Source organism: Protopterus annectens, chromosome 10.part0 (genome assembly GCF_019279795.1).
Source record: "Protopterus annectens isolate FY-2018-M chromosome 10.part0, PAN1.0, whole genome shotgun sequence".
NCBI classification, from domain to species: domain Eukaryota; kingdom Metazoa; phylum Chordata; order Ceratodontiformes; family Protopteridae; genus Protopterus; species Protopterus annectens.
This window is the reverse complement of record NC_056744.1, coordinates 686,989,518-687,016,507: the sequence shown is the minus strand read 5'-3', so window position 1 is coordinate 687,016,507 and position 26,990 is coordinate 686,989,518.

Sequence of the window (26,990 nt, the reverse complement as noted above, 5' to 3'; positions counted from 1 at the left end):
GTTGATAGATGGCCTGCTGACAACTTTCAGGTGGCATAACACTGTACCCACATCCCCACTCTTCTCATCTATCCATGGACAATATCCTGGTACACACCTAGGAACACCTGCACCTATGGGCCCCAGTATGAACATATGTGTTACTGTGCATTGTTGATAATAACAGTGTTTGTCTGTTTGTAAACCTGCAATTAATAATTCCCCTAGGACCTCCTCACACACTGCACCCCCCATTGCAATAGTTAGAAATGGCTGCTGCTGTACTGCACCTTACATGTATCTTGTCACACTCTTCACCCTATGGGCTACCTGGAGCTTGCAGTACCAGCACAACACTGTTGTACAAATGGCTAGATAGTCATGGGTTACCATCTGAGTCCTGGCAAGTTTGTTTGTGTGTGCAAGTGTGCATATTTGTAGGATACATCATTCTGTGGCCACATTGTCCAAATACATTGCAACTGCTCATACACTGTAAGGCATAGTGATGTCACTGACATTCAGAGAGCCATGACAAACAATCACCCAACTATCTCAGTGGCATGTGCAATAAATGCATATCCCTGTAGTAGGACCGTTGAGCTAGACATGGGTTTGTATTGCAGTCCTGGTCAATGTGTGATTGTGGGTATGTCAGAGTATTAAAATGGGTGTCAGTGAGCAACATACCCAATGTGTGATGTGGGTGTTGATTATACTTTTGTGACACCATGGTACCCCCAGCACATGTTTCAAGGTCCACTGTATGAGGACCACTGTCACCATCAACCATACATGTAACTGAGTACATGATACAGGCCAATGATGCCTGCACTGTGTGCAAGATATCAGTAACCAAATGTACTCACTGACATGGTAGTTTGAACTGGTAAACCCAGGTCTGTCAGATGTGTCTATGACAGTAATATGTTTGTCAATGTGTCTATGACAGCATGGCATACTATGTGTTGTCCAGTAACACCCAGTACATCCCCCATTGCCATACTGTACAAGGCCTGGTGATGTTCCTCACCTAAGAAGAGACTCAGGACACACTTCATCCTACAGCTGTGTGTTGTGTGCAATTATGCCAAAAACATTATTATCAATACATACCTAGGTAGCTAGGTAGGGGTTCTACTGTTAGTGTTGCCAAGTATGTGTGTGTGTGTGTGTGTGTGTATGTGAAGGGATCTACTTCAGTTTGCTGAATATATATGTTACAGGAGGTCAACTGTCCATGAACTGACTGGCATATGATGACATTTCAAAGGACTCCTGTGATGGGAATTATTTCCATTAAAACCGGTGGTAGATGTGTACATGCCCTCTTTCCCACTGTAGAGCTGAACATTGATACTGGAGTTGGTATATATAGTTGGCTGTTAATGTTGTGGTCACAGCCATCCTCATTGGGGTTATTGTTGTATGTATCTTGATGCTTAGTCTGTTGTAATACTGTACATTGTATGTTAACAGGTTATGTAGTCATCAATCACATGATGTGCAGCTGTACACCTCCCCACAACCTCCAAAGTATAAAGCTGTGCCACACACACCAGCACATCTATGTTTACCAATGCCAGGATTGCCCTAAATATGTGAAAGGGGACACATACCCTGCCAGTACCATTGTTGATGACATTAAAGTAGCAGACTGTTTATGTACTGATGTGATGTTTTGCCTGTTATGTCTTGGTGGAATTAAATAGGCTAAAATGTGTTCATTGACAAATACAGTACATCCATGTGTACAGTAATGTGTGCATAGCATCAACACCAAATCCTTTTGTGTGTCTGTTATACAAAAACATGTGGTGTGTGCCACCCAGTATAATGTACATTGTCCACTGTAGATGGGCTGCTGACATCAGCCACCATGCACTCATGTGTATACAGCCCCTCAAACATATCAGCCATGTGGCACATGCAGTAATTATTATACAGACCTATTACCTGTGTGCAGCTGTACCCAGGATATAACACAGTCAAATGTGTCACCACAGTGCCAAACCCCTTGTTGGACACAACAGCAGACCAAACTCCTGATGACACATATACACCTTCAACAGAAATGGAATACATTATGGAGACCACTATCAGTCAGCGGTAATACCAGCTACATTTCATCATGCCTGCACAGCTACACATCCTGACATGTAAGCATTAAACTTGCCTGCTGAAAAAATATTACACATTATTACATTGATGCACTTTTGTGCATTCACCCTGTGCATCAGAACCATAGTAGCCTGTCCCTGCATCAATGGTATGGATGACAAGGATGTGGCACATGTATCATCATAAGCACAGGGTGTGGTGTGGTTTTGCCAAAGACCTAGGATGAGGCATTTGGCTGACATCATGTGTGTGTGTGTGTGTTAGGGGGGCTTTGCTATTAATTGGGCTGTGAAGATGTGGTGTGTGTAGGTATGGAGGTGCCCTTGCTGTCTTTGTGATGTGTGTGTGTGTGTGTGTGTGTGTGTGTGTGTGTGTGTGTGTGTGTGTGTATGTATGTATGCACACAGTTTGGGCATTTGCCTGCCCTATACATGGGTTTGTTGGTCAGCTGCAGACTGTACATGGCAGGGTGTGCAGTTCAATGTCTCCGGCCACGGACATGAGAACTGTGCCTGCCAGGGTTCCACGGGCACTACCAGGTACAAGGCCAGATATGTTACTCTCCCCTGAGGATGACACCTGTCTGCTGGATCCAGGTCCCTGTTGGGACCAGCCAGGGCCACGTGCACATGGCCTGCTGTGGTGTGGTGTGGACAGCACCCCTCTTGCAGTGCTGATGCTGGTACTGTCACTATGGGAGTGGCTACAACTTCTTGCATGTCCATGTAGACCTCCACCTGTTGGTGTTGCTGACCTACGTCCATGTGGCTGCCGCTGTATTCCCACCATATGCTCTAACACGGACAGTGTACAGTCGACCAGTCCCACCAGCTCACCAAACCATCTACCCATGGCCTCTGCAAAATAACTGTGGGCACCTGCAAGATCATGGATGGTGTCAATAACAGCTGAATGAGTAGCCCTATGTAGCTTCAGACCCTGTCTGTTATACCATTCCATATGTGCCTGTGCCTCCATGATGGCCCAAAACATGGGTCTGTGACACCAGCTGTGGCACTGCTGCCAGGGGCATGATGTCTGGCAGCCCTCCTATGAGCACCCCTGTACATCTGCCTGTGTGGTGACCTGCCGGACATCTGGCTATAGCTGCTGTGTACAGACACCCTTGCATAGTCCCCACACTGACCTGTTCCTGCCACCATCTGCCAACTGCCCCTGATCTATGGTCACTGGTGATGGGGTATGTATAGGGAATGTGACTGTATATAGGAATGGGGTGGATAACAGTGGAATTTCAACCAATGGCACAGCTTCAGCCTCTGACAACCCCACTTGTATTTCACCACACCTATCATCATTCTCAGAGAATGTATGGACACTAACCTCAGATTCCCACCTCGCCACCTGTAAGGGGAAAACAGAAACCTTACTTTCAGACCTGTATGTCATTGCTTACCTATATACCCACACCCCCCCCCACACACACACATACATACACACACACACACACACACACACACACACACACACACACACACACACACACACCTCACCACACACACACACACACACACACACGCACACACACGCACACACACACACACACACACACACACACACACACACACACACACACACACACACACACACACTTACAGGTAAGGTGGCATATAGATATTACAGGCACCTCTGATTACCCACAAGTCAGCATGCATAACATATAGCAATCAACAGCATGAAGTGCAGCTATCTCAATCCCTGTTACCAACATTAACCATCTCTGTGATGCATGAGTTGTGTTAGTAGGTGATGACGCTTCCCTGGAACACACTGCACTCATGTACACAGTATTGCTGTACAAATGTTCAGCACCCTGCCATGTACTGTGTACCATACCTTATAAATGAACACACCATTGCTGACTGTGTATATGTGTGGTGGTTATCTTTGCTCTGTTGCAACAGCCCCTATGCATTTGACAGATATACACCTGGGATGATATGAGGACATATAGCAATAATGAGTGCTTGATGCTTGATTTGCAGATATCATCATCAGTGGTGCATGTCTCAGCAATGAAATCCAATTATTCTGATGACCTCCCATGTTTACTGTGGCTATGAGGAGTGTACACACCCTTATTGACATGCCACCATCTTCCCTGATATGCCATGGGGCCACAATACTGCATATGTTACCATTATACTTACCTGATATGTGACATATGACCTGTGCAATCACATGCATATATCAAACAAATGTGTTAGCTGTGCAGATGTTGATAGTGATGCATACAATATGTGGGTTCCATAAGTGTGCACCAATTTAACACAATGTTTTTTTGCAGCACCTGTACACATGGACAACAGCAGTAACTTTTCATGGAAGGTGTATACTAGCATGGCTCATCTTGCCATTATGTTGCCACTCTTCCCTACAAATGTTCCCCAACTCTGCCAAATTGCAAACATGGCTAATGTGCACAGCCCTTGGAGGTCACACAGTCCCTACACTATTGCTGTTGAGTCATGCTTATGTCTTGCACAATGCATGACCTTGACTGTGTTCAGATACAGCCATTCTATGTGACCTTTGGACATATTCTTTGGTTCACTGTTGTGTTTCAGGGTGAAACACCACCCCATCCTCAGCCAGTTTGCAGATGCATGACAACTATGGGCCACACATGAGTGTGACATGGCAGCGTTCCACATGCAGAACACCATGTCTACCACCATAGCTTCTGATAATTAACAGCAAACTTACAGGTGTATGTTGGCACCAGCAGGGTACAGATGGGGGTGGTGGGTGTGTGGTGGACTGAGGTGATGCTCTTTATTAATAATGTCTGTAGGTTTCAGCCTTGGTCTCAGAACACCATAACACATTGCAGCACATGCCTATGGGAGACTTGATGTTATGCATATGGTACCTGGAGAGAGCCCTGGATGATGTCCCCTGTGGAGCAACTCTTTGATCTGAGTACCCTAACCCATAGGCCACAATTATGCAGAGTCCAGGTAATTGCCGATACAGGTACTGTGCAGGCAGTACCTGCTAGACATTCCTGCAAGTCCCCAGTGTTGCTGCATGTGTCTGGGCAGCCTCCATGACCAGTTTGCAACATGTGCTGTCACCTGTCTTGGATGGGCATCTGTTTATTTCTGACATGAATGCTGTCCCATAATTCATACACACATACATGACTGTCTGCACTGTTTGCCATGGTAAATGCAATGTTGATGTAAGGCTACTTTTCCCACTCCTTAGTGCTACCTTTCAGATATGGGATGTATTCCATGGTTTGTAACAGGTGTGCAAGCCAGGGCTGCCTCTGTTGCAGGTGAGTGGGCAGATGTCATGGACAGATGTCTTGGACAGCAGAACATTACTTGGTGTGACATTTTGGCCCTGTATGTGATGGAAGGTGTGTATTCCAGAACAGTGAATGCTGTCAATTCCTCACAAGCTGCTTCCACAATATGTTATTTGGATTGTGTGCACACATATGTGTCCAGTGTCTGTTAAGGTATGTATCCCCCATAATTGTTGTTTGAACATAGTGTTCCATATTACACTCATTTTAGGATCACATTACAGGTTGTAAACAGTGTGTAATGTGATACTGTGATTTGCCAGTGTGTAGGTCTGTAATCATTGAAATTGTGATAGTGGTGTATACAGTGTTTTACACTCTGTAGAAGGGTATTATGTCAAACATGTCCATACTGAAGGCCATTCCTCCCACCATTATGTTCATATCTGTCCACACATATTGCACTGACAGGTTGTGCTGTATACTGCAAGACCCATACATACCCTTCAGATATGGCACCAAGGTGACCACTGTGATGCAGTGCAGTTCACAGCAAGAATAAGTGAACATGTATAGCATGCATTATGGGTAGGGGTGTTACATGTGTGCATGGCACATAGCATGGCCATAACATGGCCAGTGTATTGGCAAACATGAAATAGAAAAAAACGCTATACTCACCAGCTGCAAGCTGCTGCCCTAGTTAGATACCAGAGGGGCCTACATAGTTGTGTGAGAAATGTAATGTCAGGAGCCACACATGTGCCAATGGTACAGGGTGGGAGCAACATTTCAGAACATCATCTATACAAACTGACAATACTAGAGATTATGCACATCTGCTCCTTAATACACTGCAGCAATAGACTATATTATCTGACATGGGCATATATATACTTTACAGATGAGGATAGACAAGCAGCACTGGTCTACTAATGTGCCCTGGGGCCTTACCTGGATGCTCCTGCTCCATTGTGTGGGTGACACCCACCTCCACAATACTTTCTTCGGCTGCTGGAATTTGCCAGCATGTGGGTGCCCCAAGGCTGGCGAGTAGCTCCTCCACATGAGTCAGTGGGGGCTGGATGGTATGACCCCCCCACACCATGGCTTGCTGGTCCCTTCTGACAGCAGCAGCACATTGACGGCCATGGCAGATGAGGTCAGTACAACAATGTCGTACCTGCTCATAACTTTGGTTATGCAGGCTAACATCATTTAACCTGCGGACAAGCTCGTTCCACAGTGCAGTCCTCTCCTGCATATCATGTGATGTCTATGAAAATAGGGTTCTATGATGCTGCACGAGGTACTGCACAATGATGTCTGTTTCATCTGCAGTATATACAGGCAACCTTTCCAGGGACATGGTACCTGAAAGACATAAACATGTGACAATGTCTGAGGACATCATACTGCAAGGTTATCGTACTTGATACTTAACATCTTCCTCACCCCTGTCATGTATGCATACCTAATCTGAACACACACATCACTCTGTATGTTTACACCAAGCCTTCTGTTGGGACATATATCCTATTGTGCAGCACATACTGAACTTTGTTGTTATTCATGTTCCATGTTTAAACAGTATCATTGGTGGCCTGTTTCTAACAATGTCACCTGCATGCCATTGTAACGGCCACTGTGGCTCCATATATGCATTTGTTCTGTTTGCTATGCAACCATTCCAAAGCTGGTATTTTGGGTTACTGGGACTATGTATGCATGTTGTTATAGCTAATCCTGGATTATGTTGACTATTACTGACAACATATGTTGTAACACTGCAACTCAGTATCACATTTGAGAAGGCTGTTCCCAGCAGACCCACCTCTTCCACCTCATCTGGCCATGCCGGTAGGCTGCATCACATCTGGGACCAGACATGGGACCTTTTCATCTGCTGGTCCTGCACTACCTTCAGGTGGACCCACCTCAGGGGATAAGGCCTGTGTCCCATTGGGAGTGCACACAGGCAGGATCCTGTAACCTGACATCAGGTCCAGGGTCTGGTGCATAGGGAGCTCTACAGAGAATTGTGTGATCAGCAACACAACTGTGATGTCCTTGTGTCACATGCAGAGGTTCAACCTGCCCCTACTGCTCAGCCTCCAACACAGCCACCTTCAGGGCTGTGAAGTTACAGTGGTAACTGCCTATGTGTGGGGAGCTCAGACCCGTTATTTCCATTTGTCCTGTATAGGGCTTCCTATTTCCAAACACCCCTCCCTGTCCAAGGTGTATACCCACCACATGTGTCATACACCAACCCTGTATGCTGTTTTGTCCATCATGTCTGTCTTTCAAACCACCCTACCTCCCCATATATACTTACTATCCTTCCCTAACATTCCACTCTCACCTTAACACACACAGGGCAATGTGTTACCAACAAAAATGTCACATCATACCTGACTGTCCATTTTGCACCCACTAACATGCGCTTATGGGTGCCTTAATCACTATGCATCTGACAGCCTTTGTTCTGGCCAGCACATACATTATCAGTCCTTGTAAGTGTGTAACCCAGGACCCTGCACACAATAGCCACATATATTTACCAGTAAGCCATCTGGGCTGCAGGTATGTGTGAGATGGTACCAAACATATCATACAGCACAGTCATTCAACAGTAGGGACATTTTTTAATTTATATATATAATATATATATATATATATATATATATATATATATATATATACAGATTCATATCATTTCACTGAAAGAACATTTCACTGACACCCATTTCACTGAGACAAACTCACCTAAGGTTAATGTCACCTAACAGTCATTGCACCTAATAATAATTTCAACGACAAGTAGTACTGTAAGGCAAATCAAAGGTATATGTCTTTTTCCCCACTGTATTGCAATCCTGGTGTTAGTATATATAGTTAGGGGTGGTGTGGGGGGCTGTAGCCCCACATCAAGTTGGGTTTTACCATATAATGTAAAACAACACCAGACAACAGAAAACCAACTTATGTGGGGGTCTACACCCCCTCACCCCCCATTGTGGGGGTGTGCCCCCCACAACCCCCCTAACTATATCTACTAACATCAATATCACACTACAGTGGGGAACAGGACATATACCTTTGACGTATCTAAGACCACTACTTGTAAGTGAAATGGACTTTGGATGAAATTAACCTTCAATGAAATGAACTGTAGGTGATTTTCTCAGTGAAATGGGTGTCAGTGAAATGGTCATTCAGTGAAGTGATACGGATTTATATATATATATATATATATATATATATATATATATATATATATATATATATATATATATGGATCTACTACCATTCACTGAAAGCACATTTCACCGAAAATCAAATTAGAGTGCACTTTTCACAGAAAGCTCATTTCACCAAAAACACAATTCACAGAAACACATTTCACTGGAAGTTGTAGATGGCCTGTACCCCACTGTAGTGTGACCATGGAGTTAGTATATATAGTAAGAGGGGGTGGGGGGCACCGCCCCCCACATGGTGGGTGTGGAGGGGCATAGCCCCCCCACATATTTTATGTATATATTATTGTCAGAGAACAGTAATATATTGTAAATACATGTATCCATGTATACAATTCAAAATATTTAAAATATGTGGGGAGCTACACCTACCACATGTGGGGGGTGGTGCCTCTCACCCCCCCTTACTATATATACTAACTCCAGGGTCGCACTATAGTGGATTACAGGCCATCTCCAACTTTCGGTGAAATGTGTTTCGGTGAATTGTGTTTTCGGTGAAATGTGCTTTCAGTGAAAAGTGCACTGTGAAATGTGTTTCAGTGAAATCTGCTTTCGGTGAATAGTAGTAGATCCATATATATATATATATATATATATATATATATATATATATATATATATATATATATATATATATATATATATTTATATAAATATATATATTTATATATATATATATGTATATATATATATATGTGTGTGTGTAGAGTGACCTCATACATGAGGTCCACACTCTGACACTCCTTCCTGAACTGCTGCACTGTTCTACCTTGTTACAACACAGAGCATCACATGTGGACACAGCCTCACATTAGGGGAATATATAGGTACAGATTGTAGATAGGCATATTATACACCTATGACGTTTGTGCATGAAACATTTCACATTGACATGACAGTTTTGCAGGTGGTGGGGTCTGACACTCGTGTGCATGATGACTTTATTTCTTCTACCTTCAGCTATTTGCTAGACTCATATACATGTTTGTAGGAACAACACAGACATTATGATGGGCTACATCTTGTCATTCTGTGCAGATCCACACAGTTGACAGGTATGTCCCACTCCCCACAGGGCCAGATGCTATGCCCATAGCAGTTTTTCAGCAGGACATCATTACAGCAAGTCTTGATGCCACATATCAAGCCTTCAAAATCATCTGTCCCATTATTACAGACCAAATACTACATTCACATGCAATGGTGTCATGGTTCACATACCTGTTGTAGTAGTATGCTCTTTGTTGTGTTGAAACTCAAGGATGTCTGGCTTGATTGCTGTTTTTCCTGTTTATGCAACTTTTGTTTTTAACTTTTAGTTCTGTTTTGCCTGTTTTTTTTGGGGGGGGGGATCTCAATCTCCCTTTCTCTCTCTCTCTCAGTCTCTGTGTGTGTGTGTGTCTCTCTCTCTCTCTCAACTACAGGGATTGAGCTACTTTGGATAGGTTGCAGCATGCCTTTTGTAGATGTTGCTCAGGAGTAGGTGATGGTCTCTGCATCAATTGGTGTTACTCACTTGCTAACTGCATACAGCCAGCTGTGTAGTACTTCCAATTGCCAATCTCATACCAACCCACTACTACAAATGACTGCAAAATTGTGGGGGTTGTCCCTTTAGCTTTCCTGTATAGAAGACACCCTTCCTGTGTGTAGGTAGCATTGTTACAGACAGCAGGTAGCAATACCTTCCACAACAGGACTTGCGGACACAGGACACATACAAGTTAGTATAAAATTCAAGAACTACAGACAGAGTGTAAGTATTGCTGTTGTCTACATTGCATACTGCTGGTTTTACAGGGTTTGTGTGTACATGGTAGGTGTGCATGGAATGCAGTCTGTCTGCTTAGTTCTCAACTGTGGGCCTATCCACATGATGACCAGAGGGTTGGCTGTTATGTTTTGTCTGATCACCACACAGGTCATGTGTCTGACAGATTAGTGGCATAACTCCGTTGTTTGCTATCAGTACATGGTAACATTCCGTTGTGTTTCTGACTTCATATTCCTGAGTACAGGTATGTTGCAACCGATTCTGTAACACCAGCAATTTCCACAGTGTGCAACAGCAATATTGGAAATATGGCCCTGTGTTCCAGTCTCTGTCCTCCACATATATACCAGGCTTTGCCCTGATGTAATACAGTAAGAGGGTGCTAGGTAATGGCCTATCATTATTTACTGCTAACATTCCTGCTATCATTCTAGTCATGTTGTGGACTCCCACACAAATTCTGGGGTATGGTCCATATATATGAGGGCATCAGCTGGGCAAAACATGTGTGACCTTGTACATTCCAGAGGTCACTGTGTGGTACACAGTGTTATTTGCCATTGTACAACTTTTTATAGGGGAGGGGTATTCAATGCTTTTAACCTAGGCTGTTACAACATGTGAGGGATATCTGTGTTAAGACACATTGAGGAATATGGTGGTACAGTTCCATACTTTTCTCCATGGGAACAGTGGTGGCCTACAGCTTACAGTGGTACACACAGTTCTGTTTGTCAGTGTGATAGTGACATTTTAAGTTAAGCATTGTTATGGAACAGATACATTAACATTTTCACAACTACTACGTTTCCCCCTAGTGGTTGGGTACAGAGTGTAATTGGAGGCTGCTGAACTACATCTGCAATTAAGTGTTGATTGTTTCTTATCTTCAAGGCAAGTGCTTTTTTACTGTTGTACTACGTGAAGGCCTTAGCCTGGACAGCATAGTATGTTATATTTTTCACATTACTTGCATCAACTGTTTTGTGTGAGACTTGCACTAATCAGTGATTATATATTTCAAACACCTACATGCTGTAACAAATGGCATAAACAATTCAATAATACACAAATAAAGTTTTCTGTGTATGAGTACGTGTGTGTGGTGTCATATCCTTTGCATTGTGTGTGGGTATATGTTTCATGCAAATATTATCATTTGTGGGAATGAGTGACACACTGGACATTTTAACAGTTGGCAAATACAGGACTTATGGCTGTTGGATATACTGTGATATACTGTGCACCCTCTACATCTGCTCTTCTTCTACATATTTATAGGTACTAATATCTTTTGCAGTGAGAGGTTCAGGATGTGGTTCCGATATGCGACTGCACTACACACGCACACACACACACACACACACACACACACACACACACACACACACATATATATATATATATATATATGGGTTCATGTCAAACCCACGACATGTTGAAATATCGAAAGTCAGTACACCGACACGAAACCATCGACATTTCAAAACATTGACAGTACAGGTATATGAAAGGACAGCGCTAACATGGGTTCTGCAAGGGGGAAGTAAAGGATATGATATGATACTGTACCCATACTACTTCCCCCTTGCAGGACCCATGTTAGCGCTGTCCTTTCGTATACCTGTACTGTCGATGTTTTGAAATGTCGATGGTTTCGTGTCGGTGTACTGACTTTCGATATTTCAACATGTCGTGGGTTTGACATGAACCTATATATATATATATATATATATATATATATATATATATATATATACATATATATATATATACAATTTATATAATATAAATATATTTTAGTTATAAATATATATATGAATATATATATATATATATATATATATATATATATATATATATATATATATATATATATATATATATATATATATATATATATATATATATATATATATACATACATACATATACATATATAAAACATGTTTCCCTAATGTTGAGTGACTGTGCTGCATGATATGTTTGACAATACCTCAATGTTAGGTACAGCTTATATGGCATAGTGGTAATTCACTGTGGCTATGGTGTGCAGGATCCTCAGTTCAAAACTTGGAAAGGCTGATTTTTTGTTGCTGGGCAGAACAAGGACAGTTGGCTATAGAATGACTAAGGCACTTTTAACCAGGTGTAAGTGGGTCTGCTCGATGGTAAGCAATGCTAACTTCTGGTTAAATATGCTTACAGAGTGTTAGCTTCAAAATTGCTTATTCTGTGTGCTCATTGCTTACCCCCATGCAAACAGGCTTAAACCCGCTTACTACTGCTTAAAAGTGCTTACTCCCGCTTACCCCTTGCTAATTTATTTAAAAGAAAAGAAAAAGGTGTGATAGGAAAGTGGTGAAAAAAGGGGCACAAAGAGGGAAAGACAATAGGGAAAATAGCTAGGGATGTGCTGGATGAGCATAGGGAAGGTCTGTAGCTGCCCATTTCTTCTACAGCATCAGCTGTGCATATACACTGAATTTGGGGGTAGATTTGGACACTCAAACCCCTGACAGAAGGGTGAGGACAACAATAATATGTTGTGAAGCCATTTACACCAGATTACGTATCCAGTGGATAAGTGTGCAAAATGGACAGCTATGTACCTTGGATGGGGAGGGGTGTTTGGAAGTAGGAAGCCCATGAGCCCCCAAATGGAAACAGTGGGACTAAGGTCTCCACCCATGGGCAGTCACCACTGCCCTTTTAAGGCCCCAAATGTGGCTGTGCTGGGTCTGGGTAGGAGGGGTAGGCTGACCCTCTAAATGCACCATGCGGCCTTCAGTTGGCATAGCAGATCTCTAAACTTCCTGCAGAGCTTGCTACCCACCAGACCCCAGACCTTATGATGGGTGACAGTTTCCTGTCTGCACCCACTCACAGGGGGGTGAGCCCCATCCCCTGAGGAGGTTCCACCTGAAGGTGATTTAGGACCAGTGGACAAGGAGGTCCCGGGTCGGCCCCAGATGTGCTGGTGCCCAGTGCCACGGCCAGCTGAGGTGGGAGAGGTGCGTTCGCTGGGACCGGCCTTCCCAAACATGCTATGGTGTTGCAATTTTGAAACATATGTGGGTTTGTAGTAGTGAACATATTCCAGGATTAGGTATAACAGCATGTATAGATATTCCCATTAACCCAAAACACCAGATTTCGAACAGTTGCGTGGCAAACAGAACACATTCATATATGGAACGACAGTGGCCATTACAACAGTGTGCAGGTTACATTGATGGCAACAGACCACCAATGTGGGAGTATTTCAACATGGAACATGCATAGGAACACATTTCAATATTTATCAGAAAATAGGACATATGTCCCAACAGCAGATTTAATTGTACACATACCCACTGAGTTGTGTATTTAGATTATTGTTGCAGATAAGGTGGGGGAGAGAGAGAGATGTCAATTAACAACTTATATATCCCTGTAGTTCTCACACCTTTCTTAGTCACTGCTGTAATCTGCACCTTACAGGTATTATTACACTACCCTATGGCCTTAGTTTGGACAGTGGTATGATTGTAGACAAGTATATATGTGAACTGTGTTTTACCTATAGTCTAAACCTCTTACCTGGTATACCTGTGGAGGTATTGTTTGTTAACACTACCTGACTGTTTCTACACATATTCTCAGATTCCAGGTTGATGTTATGCACATACTTCTCAATCTCTTATTGCACATACTCTGGTCAAGGCTTGACAACATACAGGTGGAAATGGGACATATTTTGACAATTGCTCTCATAAACCTTTGGTGAGTCACTACAATGACAGGTTTTTTTTATATACATTTTTTGAATATTTACAGGTCTGACAATCAGTTATATGTCATTAAAAGCTGCCTAAAATTCTGAGATCATCACACTGATTTGCCAGGGGGACAGGGTAACAGGCAGCAGATATGGGCCAATTATCTGGACATGGACATTCTGAACAAATCTGTACAGTTGAGGAGTATAATTATGCATGCAGCTTACTACCACTCTCAGGATTTGAACCATGGCCATGTCTGCTAAAAATAAAACAGTGTACATCACAGTTGAGTATGCTATTTAGATATCGCTGTGTATCTCTTCACTGTTTTCTGTCTGCAGCCTTATACAGGCATTCTTACACATTTTTATTATGTAGCACAGTGTGGGTGACAGTGATGACTAATACAGTATTATTCAGAGAAACTGCAACACTAACAATGCCATACAATACCAGAATAAACAGTACCAGTCCAGGATTTCAATCTTTATTTCCACGCACAGTTTCATAGGTTCATAGTTTGGTACTAGGCTATCGGCCCTAGGGTCTATACAAGCCTAGCCATAACAATTCCCTGGCTATTTCTTCTCACAATATTTACTTCCCTGGACCCCTGTCTAGCAGGGTGACTGACATGATCCTCTGGGTGAATTTCCTATCTCCCATCCAATCGTCAAGGTTCCTTTTCAAGAGGGCCAAAGAGGCGCTCTGCTTGACATGTATAGGCAGTCTATTCCATAGTATCGGGAGTCTCTGGGTCAGAAACCTATCCCTCCAGCATGTTTTGTTCATTGTGATGACAAGGTTTAGATCCCTGGAGTGTGTGGCTCTGAGGGATTTGGATTTCTTTAAAAGTGTAGCATGTCCAACAGCTCTGGGTTTGACATGGCCTTGTATGTTAAGCAGAGATTGCCTCTGAGTAGACGATATGCGGCAGAGTATAGCTGGAGTTTTTTTAGATGGTCAGCATAGGGCATCTGCTTTAGGCCTGTGATTCTTTTAGTGAGGTATTTCTGTGGCATTTCCAGTTATTACAGATGTCTTGAGAGGTACATACCAAACGGGGCATTGTATTCTATAATGGGTCTAATGAGAGATGAGTACAGTGGGACAATGACCTCCTTTTTTCTGGATGAAAAGCCCTTAGTGATGTGGTGTGCCATATAGAAGGGTTTCCTGACTGTTGTGGCAATGTGGCTATCGAAGGTGAGTCCATTTTCCACCCGTGTCCCTAAGTCTCGTATCATTATTTTGGTGTTTAGTGTACTGCCACCTATGTGGTAATTCACGGGTACATGTTTTTTCCCAAAGGGGATAACTATACATTTCTTGGCAGTGAGCTTGAGCCCATGGCTCTGGCACCAAGCATCTGTTACTGTAAGGCCCTTTTGTTGAATATCGACATCACTTGGTGATTCAATAATGGCTCCCAGTTTGCAGTCATCTGCAAACTTTGTTATCCAGAGTCCCTTAGTGTTGGCCTGTACTTCAGAGAAGCAGATGCCAAACAAGAGCGGTCCCAGGACTGAACCCTGAGGTACTCCACTTGTCACTTGTCTGGAGGTGTATTTGGAGTCGGCTATTTTTTACAGTGTGGGTTCTGTCAGTAAGCCAGTTGGCAACCCATCAAGTGATGTAGGGATTAATGCCCAGCTTAGTAAGTTTATCTATGATTCCAGAGTGGGGGATGGTGTCGATGGCCTTGGTGAGGTCCAGATAGGCTGTGTGGACCACCTTACCCTCATCCACAGCTCTGGGGACTGATTTGAAAAAGTCAATCAGGTTCAGGAGACAAGATCGGTCCTTCACAAACCCAAATTGGGTAGGGTCCAGTGTTTGAAGGTTGCCAATGTCTTTGTTTATAAGTTTCATGATAATACGTTTCATGGCCTTGCAGATCAGGCTCATCAGACTGATGGGGTGATAGTTCCCAGGATCCAATGTGGATCTCCCCTTGTGGAGTGGGATAACTGTAGCTGTGCTCCACTCAGTAGGCATGAAGCCTGAGGTGAGGCTATGATTAAACATGACACTTAGGTGAGGTGCCAGTTCATTTTGTAGTTCATGTACTACACAGCCCGGGATGTCATCTGGTCCCATGGATGCTGTATTCTTAGCTTTGGAGAGTGCGGTGTTTACCTGTGTGGCCATTATTACTGGAATTTGGCAATCTTTTGGTATTGAGATGGGCCCTTTAGGGGGTGAGAGGGGATGAAGTTGGTACTGAATCGATCTGCCAGGATATTGGCAATATCCTTGGGATTAGTATATTTAATGCCATTCTGTTGTAGCTCAGAGCAAACCTGAGCATTGCCATTTAGATTATTGACATAGCTATAGAATGCCTTGTGGTTGTCTTTGGAATCTTTGGCAATTTTATTTTCATAACTAGCTTTGGAGGATTTTATGAGGGATCTCAACTTCTTACTGAGGCTGGTAAGGGAGTTTTTTGTATCCTGGGATTTTCCTCTTTTCTGCAACAGTTTTTTCCTTTGGTTGTAAAGTTTGTTTATGGCAGGGGACCACCAGATTGGCTTCCTTTTTTTGAAGGAGAGCATCTTGGTTCTATTTGGGATGGCACAATTCATGCATATGTGGATGTGCTCGTACAGTGCCTTAGTGTAGGATTCAGCAGTCAACCTTTCAGTTCCCGTCTGCATGGGTGTCATGAAGTTTGTCACTTCTGACTTGAGTAGCATGAAGTTAGCTTTGGAGAAGTTTTTTACAGAGGTTTCCTTACTGGGGGTGGGGGAGGGATGTGGACATCAAGGTGATTAGCTTACAGTCAGACCTGACCAACAAGGGGGTGATCATAGGTGTGGAGCATTGATTTTCCATGTTGGTAATGACCAGGTCTAGGATATTGGAGCCACTGGTGGGACTATGGATTAGCTGATCCAGGGCATTGGAATTTATGAATTCCAAGAACCATCGGGCAAAGGTGTTGGTACATGAGTAGTTTTCCCAGTTAATGGCAAGGTAGTTGAAATCACCCAGTATTAGGGTGTTTGATTGATTGTATCTTAATATTTTCCAGTATGTTTGGAAAGGTGTAATGAGAATTTTGGGACATGGTGGGGGATCTGTAGGAAGCTACAATTTAGATTGCAGTCCTACCTAGTGTTAGTTGCACCTGGAGAATTTCAGAAGCATTGTGTTGGGCAACTAGCCTGGTGGTGTGACTATCCTTGGTGAATATGGATACTCCCCCACCTTTAGTGTTTTGGTCCTGGTTTGGTGGCTGAAAAGTGTGGTAAGAATTGTAGCCTGATATTGCAGTGGTGCTTTCTGGAGCCTTGAATCAGTTCTCAGTTACTGCACAGATATCAATGTTCTCCATATTTAGGAGTGCCTTGAGAGAGTGCATTTTGAGGTTTGAGAGTTGAGGTTTTGAGAGTTTTCTTATCTGACAGACCAACGGAGGGAATGTTTGTTAACACTACCTGAATGTTGCCGCACATATTACCAGATTCCATGTTATTATTATGCACATACGTCTCACTCTTTTACTGTACACACTCTGGTCATAGCTTCATAACATGGGGATAGAAATGGGACATATTTTGCATATTATTCTCATAATATTTTGGTGAGTTGCTAGAGTGACAGGTTTGTTCTTATAGACATTTTTCTGATGGTTATGATGTCTGACAATCAGTTGTATGTCATTATTTGCTGCCTAAACTTATGGGATCATCCCACTGATTTGCCAAAGGGACAGGGTGACAGGCAGAAAATATAAGCCAATTATCTGAACATTCTGAAAAAAATCTGTACAGTTGAGGGGTATGATTATGCATACAGCTTATTACCACTCCCAGGATTTGAACCATGGCTGTGTGTGCTAAAAATACGACAGTTTACTTCACAGTAGAGTGTGCTATTTGGATTTTGTTGTGTATTGTTTCACTGTTTTCTGTCTAAGTCTCCCATAGTTGTACAATATGACCTTGTGATTGCAACAGTCTTATACAGATATTCCTACACATTTTATTTATGTAGCACAGTGTGGGTAACAGTGCTTAATACAACAGTACTATTAAGAGAATGCAACACTACATTACCATATGATACCAGAGTAAACACAAGCAGTCAAAGAGTTAGACCTTTATTGCCAGGCTGTTACCCTTTTATTTAAATACAACCTATATGAGACTCTTCATGCCATATTGTCTAGTTTATTCAGTACATCCCATACACAATACAGGTTTTATACTGGCAATTAGCTTTCCACTACTTTTATATTTATTTCTTATGACAGTACATGCAAGATTATTACTAACCTGCCTCGCTACACAGCCTTTGCAGCCTACACGCATGGGCTTCCTGATTCACATCCCACTCTGCTAAAGCTGTCAGAGACATAGAGGAATATTTAGCCATACCTATTCATCGTATACATGAGCTAGGCAATTATTAAACAGTTAGTAGAATGAGTACTTACACACTGCTGGGACAATACCACTCTGCCTAGCTTCTTGAATCCACTGATCCAAGAGCTCCATCTTCCTCCATTTCAAGTCAGTATAGTGATGCCTGACCTGCTCAGCAGTTTGAGGGATATCAGTGGCACTGGTGAGGTCATGGGCGAGATGGTCCCAGGCTTCCACTTTATATTGGAAGCCCTGGTACAGGCCCTGCAGCAGTCTCTGTTCATGGTCTTTTACCAGGAGTCCTGCCATGACCTTAGACTCCTGGATGCCCCAGCACTGTGCTTGGAAGCACGATCCTTCCCCAACACTGGCCATTGTGCCTACAGGAGGAATCTGCAACCAGTTATGAGATTTATTTCCACCTATGAGATTTAAATAGGGCAGATTTCCTGCACTTTGCTGTGATTGGACAGTTTTGAAAATGCTAAGCTATGGGCAAACCTGCTTACCTAAAGTTGGCATTGCTTAAAGGGGCATACCAATGGGCAAATCTATTTAGCTAGGCTGCTCATTGCTTACACCTGGTAAGCAGAGGTGTGCAATGCTTAGCGTTGCTTATTTTACCAGGAAGAAACAGCTGCACAATACTCTCCAGTTAGTGGTCCCCAAACTAAAGTCTATTTTCTTTTGAGAAATACTCAAATCTATAAAATAGCATTTCATTACATCTCCTGTTTCATCTGTAACTAACCCCAGCTTTAATTTTATATTCTTTTAAGAATGTCAGAAAATTATACTCTGTGACAATAACATAGTCTATAACTTAGTGCAAACATACAGTTTAAAATACAGTTAAAACTTCAGTTTAAAATTCAGTTTAACATATAACCACATACTTACCAAAGTCTAAACAAACACTTGGAGTCAGTGTTAGCCCCACTCCGCTCCTCACCCTGCCCCCAATTTCCACCTGCCCCCACTACTTCTACCTTTATTCTAACCCCTAATCACCTGACCAGTAGTCCAACTCCTAATTCCCTAACAGCTATCCCAACCCACTCATGCTACCTCCCCACACCCTCCTATCCAATTACATCCCACACTGATTCCACTCCCAACAACACATTCCCAGACAACACACCTCTACCCTCACACACAACCAACCAGGAATCCTAGTTGTACTACTCACTCAAAGTAGTATCATGTTACCCACACTCACATCCCTATCACTAGCTCTACTATCAGTAACCTTCCTAACTTCCTTACAAACAGACCTACCACTGCACGACTACTCCTATCACACTACCCACACTAGCCCACTCTCTCAAACCCACTCACATTTCTATATCTGTCCCACAGTCATAAATCTTACAACTACATATTACTCACTAACAAAAATGACACCATCCCACCACACTATGAAAAACACACATAGACCAAGCTCACAAACAATTAATATTAAAAAGCACATACTGACACTCCTACAAACTCTGCTAACCTCTGGTGACATTCACCTAAATCCAGGTCCCCTCTCAGCCAGAAAACATCTGACCTGCTGATCCTAAATCTCAACATAAGAAGTATTACCAACAAGCTAACAGACCTACATGCATTCATGGCCCACTACAACCCTGATGTACTCACCATTACAGAGACCTGGCTTAAACCCAGTATCCAAGATGAAGACTTTCTCCCCCAGGGTATAATACACTTAGATCTGATAGAACAAACAGGAAAGGAGGAGGAGTAGCCATTCTCTTTAAAAACACCCTTAACCTCCAGCTCCTGCACACCACACCACCCACTTTTCAAAATGCTGAACTCCTATTTTCTGTCCTATCCATAAGAAACACCAAGAAGATCAATATAATATGCTGCTACATACCTCCAGGCAACAACTCACTCATATTAGAAGACATCCTACACTGGACAAAGGACAATCTACCTCAGGAAACAATCCTACTAGGATACCTTAACACTGACTGGGCAGCCTGTAACTCCAGCAGCCCCTCTACACATATCAATCTATATGGGTTCTCTCAACTAATTGAAGAACCAACAAGAATAGATAAGAAAACAAAGAAAGAATCCATACTGGACTGGACACTAACCAACTATCCCAAACAAAACTATACAGTAGGCTATCTCCCAGATGACCTAAGTGATCATCTCCCCACCTTCCTACTCCACAAACACTCCAAACCAGTAGTCTACAAACTCGTACGAGATGACCGTAACCTTACTCCACAATACCTAAATACTGTCCTAAGCCTCTGCAACTGGGAACCACTACGGACACTTGGGTTACACCAGGCAGTAGACTACTTCAATACTACCTTCTCTAACATCCTTAACAGTCTAGCTCCCAGCAGAAAGATCAGAGTTAAAGCCAACTATGCACCACCCTGGCTAAGTAGGGACACCAGAGCCTTACTAAACACCAGAGATAAAGCCTGGAAAATCTGGAAAACTGACAAAACCCCTAACTCCAGGCAATATTATCAACAGCTTAGAAACAAGGCCAAGGCTGAATCCAAAATAAACAAACAAAGCTATTTTCTTAGCACCCAAAGGAAATATTCAAATAATCCACAAAAATTCTGGCATGCCATTAACTCCCTACTAAAGCCAGGCAAAACCACTACTCCAGCACCTAGCTCTACTAACAATACCCTAGACATAGATTCTCAATTTAATAACCATTTTACTAAATCCATCTTAGCCCTGTCCAGTCAAATAACCAAAACAGTCTACCTCAATCACAACCCAACCTATCCCACATCACCTCCTCTTTCAGCCTATCACCAGTGCTTACCTCAACTATCAAAAACCTCCTCTTAAAACTAAAGCCAACCATACTGGCAGCTGATAACATACCTGCTGCATACCTAAAAATGGCTAGTGACTCCCTATTATATCCTGTCTCCATCCTAATCAACCGCTCCATACTAGAATCCCACATGCCCAAACTCTGGAAAGTATCTCACATCATTCCTCTCCATAAAGGAGGTAACTCCTACGAATTCTCCAACTACTGACCTATTGTCATCCTTTGCCCCTTATCCAAAATTCTTGAGAAATGCATCCACTTGCGAGTGATGACATTTCCTTAACACACACAATCTACTACCTACCACACAACACAGTTTCCGTCCACATCACAGCACTACCACTGCCCTTCTATCCTTCACTAATCATATAAACCTTCACAGGAATGATAACAAATATGTATCAGCTATTTTCCTAGACCAGTCAAAAGCATTTAATATGGTCTCCCACTCCATTCTACTAGACTCACTAACATCGTTATCCTTCACCTCCTCTACTATAGCCTGGTTCAGAAGCTACTTGTCTGACAGGCAACAATCAGTCCAGTGGAAAGAACTCTGTCTACATAGCTTCCAACCACCATAGGAGTCCCACAAGGCTCTATACTGGGCCTACTATTGTTCTCTATTTTCACAAATAACCTCACTAGCACTTTACAATATGCCACACTTATACAATATGCAGATGATTCAACCCTGATCTGCTCCGCCTCATCTCCCACCACCCTACATACACTCACTCAAGATACCTTTAACTCAGTAGAAAAATAGATATCAGGTATCCAACTAATTCTAAATCCCAAAAAGACAAAACTGCTGCTATTTACCCATAATAGCTAAAAAAAACCCTCTCCTTTACCATAACCTCTAAGGACGGCACCACCATCTCCCCTTTTAACCACACTAAACTTTTGGGCATTGAAATAGACAATAATCTCCACTTTGATGTTCACATCTCATGTACCATAAAACTAGTACACAAAAAGCTAGGCTCCCTATACAGGCATAAGTCTTTTCTCTCACAAAAAGCAAAAGTCACTCTTGCACAAAGCAACCTCCTCTCAACTCTATTATACACAGCACCAATCTTTACCCAAATCAGACAATATGACCTAGACAAACTAGAATCATGCTACAATAAAATAGCCAAGTTTGCTACTAACTCAACCTATAGAACCCATCACTGTAGTGCACTGAAAGAACTAAAATGGCTTGAGCTACCACAGCTACTAAACTATCACCAGCTGGGCACAGCCTACAATATTCTCAAATATCCTGAAAAAAAAAACCCTCATTATCCAACCTACTTCCTGTCTATACTGCAAACCGGTACCTAAGATCTAGTGAAACATCTCTCTTCTCCATCACCAAGGCTAACAATAATGCAGGGAAAGTGCTCTACTCCCACACCATTGCCAAAAATTGGAACTCTCTTCCCCTATCCGTGTCCAATGCCACCTCCACATCCATGTTCAAAAACTCCCTCAAATCTCATCTTCTTAGTACCTGGTTATGCTCTTGTATCACATAACCTTACCCACACTGCTATTAACTCCCCAAACTCTGCTCTGATCACATGCTGGATCTCTGATCCCCTGTAGGCTTGGTCATCTGAAAGGGTACTTTTAACTTTAGAATCTTACTTGATATATTTTCTTCTCTTACCAATGTATAACTGACATTGACTTTTTACCTATGTTCTACATCTTCTTTTACCTGGAGTGTTTTATTAATTTTTTGTTATATTACTATGCTCAGCATACATGATTAAACCTGTTTTGTGTAGTATGCTGGATGTACTATAACTAACATTGTCTTTTACCTAAGTTCTACAGCTTCTTTGATCTGGAGTGTTTTATTAATTTCTTGTTGTATTACTATGCTCAGGATACATGATGTAACCCGTTTTGTGTATTGTATTTGTATAACTTGATGCCGGAGCTTTTCTCCCTGGACCTCCACTTAAAATGGACCTGGTCTAGTCAGAATTTCCCGGTTAACAAATGTAAAATAAATAAAATAAATGAATAATTTGCTGTTTGGCATTGATTTATTATTCATTACATGTTATAAATTTGTTTAGTATCCGTGATTCATGTGTACGTATACTGTATGGGGCACTTGTGTTTATTGGGGAATTTCACCACATTATTACAATGACACCTCACATCTGAGCTTAATGCAGTACTCCAGTTCACAAATATATGTTATTTAGTAGGTTATACAGCAAATAATTGTTTATAAATTTCTTTCACATGTAAATATGCTATAGTGACAAACAAACCCAGAATGATTACTCACAAAGTGAGCACTTTAACCACTACACTATTGCAGCACTGCTTCAATTGTGTGAATCTTGCTATTTAACTTCTTGTGCCATTTAAGCTGGCATATGCATAGCTAAGATTACTCACAAAGTGAGCGCTTTAACCACTACACTATTGCAGCATTGTTTCAATTGTGTGAATCTTGCTATTTAACTTCTTATGCCATTTAAACTGGCATATGCATAGCTAAGCAACAGGCAAACCCACGCAGCTACGGTTAAAGTTTATCACTTTTATAAAAAAAAATAAAATTGTGATTGTTGTCATAGCTGTCATACAAGCAGGGACAACTCTCAAAAGAATCAGGGACAAATCCAGACAAAATCAGGGACAATCAGGGACACTTTTAACATATTAGTTCTATTAACCTGAGACATTTACGGCATTACAGAATGTGAATTAATGTACATTTCCTGCAGTGAAATAAGTGATCAGCTCTTAATTATTGTCATTATTTATTCAGTATAATTCCAATGGCACCAGTGTTAAGATGGATGCAGAGGGACAATGCTAACATTTGAGCGTACATCAGGGATGTCCCTGACAATCAGGGCTGGTTGAGAGGTATGCATTTGTTGTACTATGAGCGTTCTCACTCATTATAATTGCTGAATAGCAATTATTGAGTGCAGGGGCATGTATATTGTGAGAGATCTGCTCTCAGACACACTAACTGCACTCTTCCACGCTCCGTGGTCATTTATGTGCAGAGGCAGCGTGCCTTCATAAATATGCATGGCACGCTGCCGTGCTGCACTTAAATGGTCATTTCCATACAGGAATAAGTTATTCCTGCACAGGACATTGCCAACTCTTGGGGTTAATAATAATGACCACTGTCTTCAACATTTAGTAAGATTTCACCCAGAATATTTTGCTTGCCAGAAACATAGTCTGTGTCCAAATCAGTCTTCAGGTAGGAATCAAAATTATGTGTCTCATTTGCAAACAGCCTGAACATCTTTGTCTAAGCTGCTTGTAAATAAATGTGAATGATTACATGACCTTATTCAACAAAAGTGAAGCTGATTAGGGCATAAAGCTATGACTTGGTGCATATATAATGAGATATTCTGCCAGATTGGTATTATTTGACTGGTCTACTGGTGCAGAAGTTGGATGGCTATTTGTAAAAATGGTGCCTGAAGTCTCGGTTGTACCCCAGTCCCCAGGAATCAGTTGGAGTGGGCTGAACTATGTGGGTTATATCCTGCTTTCCAGTATTGTAGAATGTAGGTCAGGCACCTGCAAGCTTAGCCTGTGTCTAAAGCTAAGGTGCAGTCTATCATTTTTGCAATGTGATGGTTAATCTATGCCCAGACAACTGAGTGGCGAGTCCATGTTTTAAAATGCGCATACTCCTTTCATGAAATAGCTGCACAAATGTATGGAAGCTAAGTGTGAAAAGTCCCACCACTGGCAACTATCACAGTTTTCTGCACTCATCAGTGACATACCAATATGATATGGATAAGACTGTGAGTTATTGATAAAGCTTGGATTAAATAAAGAAGCATGAGAAATTCCAGAGAATTTGGTTCTAGTATAGGCTGCATCTCTCCTGAAAGACTGAATAAAGGTAGAGAAAGCAAAAAAATCTGCCAGCTCTGCTATATATAATAAGCTAGTTGTCCTTCTTTAGCTTAGCAAATTTCCCCATAGGTGACACTCAAACCTTAGACTTGTATTTGTGAGGCAAACACCTTAACTCTTACGCCAACCCTCTATACCATCGTGAAGAAGGATTAAAAGTAACAAAATATGTTAGAACTGCTTTAACTCTGTGGATATACCAGTTTTTGAAAGTCAAGTAGCCAAAAATAAATAAGCAAGTAAATAAATAAATAAATAAATGTATTGATACTCTCTAAAGATACTTGCATTCCTTCTTGGAATTCCAAGTTATACCCCCCCCCCCCCATTCAAATGGTGCTTGAACTATTCTGGATTACTAAAACACTTTTCAGACCTGGTTCTAAGAAAAAGCAAAGGACCACTAAGGTCAGCATATTTAATTCATTTTGTTGCAGTGAATCAGTTACTATTGAAAAGTTTCAGGTTTGGAGTTAGAATTCTGAAAACTGATATTATTTGCAAAATGTCATGTTTTGAACTGCTGCTCAATATTATAATTTGATAAAAAGGTCGCAAGTGAAATGTATTCTTCTGTCTGTTTTTTTTTTCTGTGTCATTTAGCACAAATATATATCTATTTAACCTATTTGTCTTTGAACTAATGCTTCGTTAAACTTTAAAATGTAGTTTCAAGGTAAATAACTTATTTTACACTCCTAGCACATGCCCTAACTTAGCATTTCAGCTTTATATTCCCTATGTTTTTAACATTAGAACTCAGACAGAAAGGACCAATGGTCCATTGAATTCAATTTCACACACTTGAGCAAATGTAGCATTAAATAATATGTGCCTGATGCATTTGAAGCCAGAGGGGGAAAAAAACAGTATGTATTTCCAATGGTTTCAGGGGCATGTGCATGTTATGTGCCTGCAGAAAAACAATATCATGGTGCAAAAATCTCTTGAAACTTTAAGTTAAGTAGTATGCATGTTATCTTGCTTCTGACACAGCAATTGTTTCCTATGGGTTTTAATCAGTTTGGTTAAACAAATGCTTTATAAAGCAATTTTGTTCTCATTATGAACTGATCTAATATGACTTTAATGCTTCCAAACTAGTTTTCACTTAGTTATTGACTAACCTAGACTTGTAATAGTCAGCAGACTGACAGGCAGATTAACCTATGATCACATATCAAGATGTCAGCAACATATATATATATATATATATATATATATATATATATATATATATATATACAAAGTCAGTGCATATTACAAAATGGCTAAAATGGGGGGGTATTCAGACATAGAAAATGCACCCAGAAATGTTCACATGCACATGAATGGAAGGCATATAAGATATACATGGACATGTATAATATACTACCCAGATGGGCACAGCAATGATCATGTTGCACTTGGCACAAGAGAGGAAGCAGATCACAAGAGATACTAATATAGAATGTACACAAAATCAAATGGCACTATACACACCTCAAGTATAGTGTCTCACCACTGGGCCTCCCTATGTGGACTTAAAAAAACACATAGCTGAAGGGCACCATGTTGTTCCAGCTGTGTAACATTAAATGATAAACGATAGTGTATTGCACATTATGGATGTTGCTTGATCTTACATGAAACCATTATAAAGTGATCCAAACAGAATAATACATTTTTTACCTCATTAATTAGAATGG